We start from the raw sequence: 3,896 nt of genomic DNA, 5'->3' as shown, positions 1-3,896 counted from the left end.
ATGGGTTTTAAATGTTTCTAGGTATAATTTACAAGCGGTTCTGGATGTTTTCTTACAGTGGGATCTGCCTAAGCAAAGGTATGTTTTTGATGTAATGTGTACTTTTCTTCGTGTAGGATGGGAAGGAAATGGGTTGGGTTCAATTCCATTGGAATTACTTAATGTTCAGTCTGAATTTGCTAAAGGGACGATAGTGGGTCCCGATGTTGAGGAAGCGGTAGAGACGTTTCTTGCATTCAGGTGTAGACATCCTTCTCATTTGTTGTTTGAACCTGACCCTTCTGTTAGGAGAAAAGTGAAGCAGTACCTGATGAGAGAGGTTCCCCCTGTATGGAGAGAGGAAGTTGTTGCTAATCTTAATCAGGGTATTCAGGCGGCACCGGCTCATTTTCAGCGAGTGTGGGTGCATGTCCCTTGAAAAAGAGCAGAGGTCCTGGCTCTTAAGCAGACCTTACCTGACCCCCGTAAAAATCCTGCTGGTTATTACAAAGAGTTGTCTCAGACAGTTGATGCGGGTGTTATGAATTTAGCTGACATAGATATGTTGATGGGTAATGTAGTTCCTCAACCTTTGTGGGCGAAGATCTGTCATGAGGATCATGCGCCAGAATTAGGAGATACTTGGGTTAATATTACTGCTGCAGATGGTCGGCAGGTAGGAGGTGCCAAACCTGAGCCCTTAGTTGCAGAATTACCTGGTAGGATTATTGATTTAATGAAAACTATGATGCCTCCTTTACGAGTGAATTGGGATAAGTTAGCAGCATGCAAACAAAAGAAAGACGAGAGTGTGTCTGATTTCTTCACTAGGTTTGAGGAAACGTTCATTGATCATAGTGGTCAGGACATGAGTACAGAAGGTCGTCAAAGGTTGTTTGTGGACAAATTTGTTTTTAATTTACTTCCTGAACTTTGTAATAAGTTGAAGGATTTTGAGAGTTCATGGGCTGTTTCTTCATCGGCCCAGATATTGGCTACTGCACAATATTATGAGAATAGGGATAAGGATGAGAAGGATAAAGTAGAGAAGAAGACTAAAGACCTAAAGACGAAAGTTCTTTTGCAGCAAGCTTATCCGCCTCGCCCAAATCAGCCTCAGTTTCAGCAACCTCCACAGTTTCAGAGATTGATGCAGAAGCCCGAGTTTTTCGCTCAGCGATTTCTGCCAGGCCCTAACCAGTGCGCTTATTGCAGAGAAGAAGGTCACTTTAAGAGTAGTTGTCCGATTTTGCTTCAGCGTGCGAATGGTGTATCTGGTCATAGAGGTTGTGGTGATTTCCAACAAGCTCCTAGGGGTAGGGGACGTGGTGTGTTTCCCCGGAATGAGCGTTCCTTTCCCCCTCAGAATTCTACGGATTGTTTTGAAAGACAGAATGTTCCAATTGTCCAGTCTGCCCAGTATTACGCTGATGACTATTGTGTTGAGAGTGAGAGTGCTGGTTATAATGATAGTTAGGACAGCCATGGGCAAAGAGAGAGAGAGTAGTGTCAGTTCCAGTAGACCAGAGTGGACCTTATGTTGAAGTGGTTACATTAGGTGTGGCAGAACCTTTTCTTTGGATACTGGTGCGACGAAGAGTTCTATTATGCACTCCAAACTCCCTGGCACACCTTTGTCTGGCTTGACCAATGTTTCAGTAGGATTTTCTGGCGCCCCAGTTCGTAATCCGGTTTCTAGTCCTTTGCCCCTTTCTATTGGTCCTTGTGAATTGGAAGCTCCCCTTATTCTAACGACTGGTTGTGGTGAGAATCTGTTGGGTTTGGACTTGCTGAAAAGATTGCATGCGACATTACATTGCTCTCCTTCAGAAGTACATCTTACGATGGGTAAGAGAATGATTTCCCCGATGTATTTGTCTAAAGACTGTCTTCCACTGGATTTGCGTTCTCTTCCTGATACACTTTGGGCTACAGGTTCCAATGATGTTGGTCTTTTGCAGATTCCACCCTATGTTGTCACCCTTAAGTCAAATGCTAGGCTACCTCGTATTCCTCAATATAAAATATCTAGTGATGGCGAGAGAGCTCTTTTAGCGATTGTCTATGATTTGATTGAGAAAGGTGTGATTGAAGAAACGAGAGGTAATGTGTGTAACAGTCCTGTTCTGCCTGTCTTGAAGCGTACTGATGCTTCTCAGCCACCTGTGTATCGGTTTGTGATTGATCTTCGAGAGGTCAATAAGATTGTTGTGCCACAGTTTCCTGTTGTCCCGGACATCACTGCTCTGTTGACTCTGATCCCTGCTTCAGCTGATTGGTTTTCAGTTATCGATCTGAAGAACGCTTTCTTCAGTATTCCGATCGCTGAGGAAAGTAGAGATATTTTTGGCTTCTCTTTAGGAGGTCGTAGCTTCCAGTTTAAATGCACTCCTCAAGGTTATTGTAAAAGTCCCTCCATCTATAGTCAGGTGTTGAAAACTCAGCTTGACAATTTTGTGTTATCTTCTGGTGCTACTCTTATCCAGTATGTTGATGATTTGTTGGTCGCTGCTGATGACGAAGAGATTTGTAAAGAAGCTGCTCTTTCTTTATTACGACATTTGTCTGACCTTCATCATAAAGTGTCACCCTCAAAGTTACAGTATTGCCGCCAAGAAGTGACCTACTTAGGTCATCTCTTGTCGAAGGAGGGAAGGCGATTGACTCCAGAACGAATTCAAGCGATTGCCCAAATGACTGTGCCATGCACACATAGAGAGGTGCGTGCCTTCTTAGGTATCACCTCGTATTGTAGACAGTGGATTCCGAATTTTTCTTTATTAGCAAAACCTCTGTTGGCGCTGACTCTTAAAGATACTCCGTATCCTCTCCCTTGGTCTGACGAATGTCAGAAAAGTTTTTCTGAATTACGTGATGCATTGTGTTCTGCTCCGGTGTTGGGTACCCCGGACTACAGTAAACCTTTTACACTTTATGTACACTAAGTGGAGTAGGCCCACCTGTTCAACTTAAAACAGGACCCTTACAGGGCCCCTAATAATAAAAAAATATCTCTTGATAGAGGAAAAGTTCCCTCTTCCCCCCTAATTCTAATATATCTTTTTTTGTCTGTCATCAATTTTTTGTCTGCGAGTGTTATGTGTTAAATGTACAACCTTCTGGTTCTAATTTCTGGCATTTTTGCCCCCTTCTTTTTTCTTCAACCTTTAGTCTAATGGTCCTTTTTTCATCCTCCTAGATTGTATATGACAAATGTAATAGATTCGAGTTGTAATCATACATTTGGTGTTTCTATTACGCAAAATACTTCCTTACTCAAAAAAAGAAAAAGAAAAATATAACTAAAACAAAATAAAATCAATTATTTTTGATAAATATCCTGACTGAAAGAGTGGTCTTTGGGATGAGCGATAGTCAGTTCATTACCTTGGTAAACAATTAAATCATTGCACAGTATTGGCAATTCTTGTTGTTCATTAAGATGTTCAGGAACAGCATGATTATTTTCTCCGGACAGAGGAGGAAACGAAGGCTAGAGTCGATTTAAAAGATACTCCTCTTCCGAATGTTGATGGTATGCTATGGGTAGAGGGTTCGTGTTTTAAGCTTTCGAATGGAGAGTCGACTGCAGCATATGCTGTCACAACTTTAGATACAGTTGTTGAAACAGCACGTATAGCACAGAATTCAGCGCAAGCAGCAGAATTGATAGCATTGACTAGAGCATGTGTGTTGTCAGAAGGAAAGCGAGTGAATGTTTATACTGACAGTCAGTATGCGTTTGGTGTGGCTCATAGCTTCGGCCGCTTATGGAGAGAGAGAGGATTTCTTACTTCCCATGGTATGAAAATTCAGCATGGGCAATTTACTTTGCCAAAACAGATTGCGATTGTAGAGTGTAGTGCGCATAGAAAGGTTGTGGATAATGTGGGTCGAGGGAATGAGTTTTCAGATGA

The 3,896-nt window shown here is 42.1% G+C and overlaps 1 pseudogene; it reads left to right on the top strand.

Moving 5' to 3' along the window:
• The first annotated feature begins 310 nt into the window (after nt 1-310).
• LOC147709429 (uncharacterized) lies at nt 311-1,456 on the top strand (annotated as a pseudogene).
• Nucleotides 1,457-3,896: the final 2,440 nt, after the last annotated feature.

The sequence above is a fragment of the Lissotriton vulgaris genome, chromosome 6 (genome assembly GCF_964263255.1).
Source record: "Lissotriton vulgaris chromosome 6, aLisVul1.2, whole genome shotgun sequence".
NCBI classification, from domain to species: Eukaryota; Metazoa; Chordata; class Amphibia; order Caudata; family Salamandridae; genus Lissotriton; species Lissotriton vulgaris.
The sequence above is the reverse complement of the archived record's forward strand: the minus strand, read 5'-3'. Positions and strand labels throughout refer to the sequence as shown.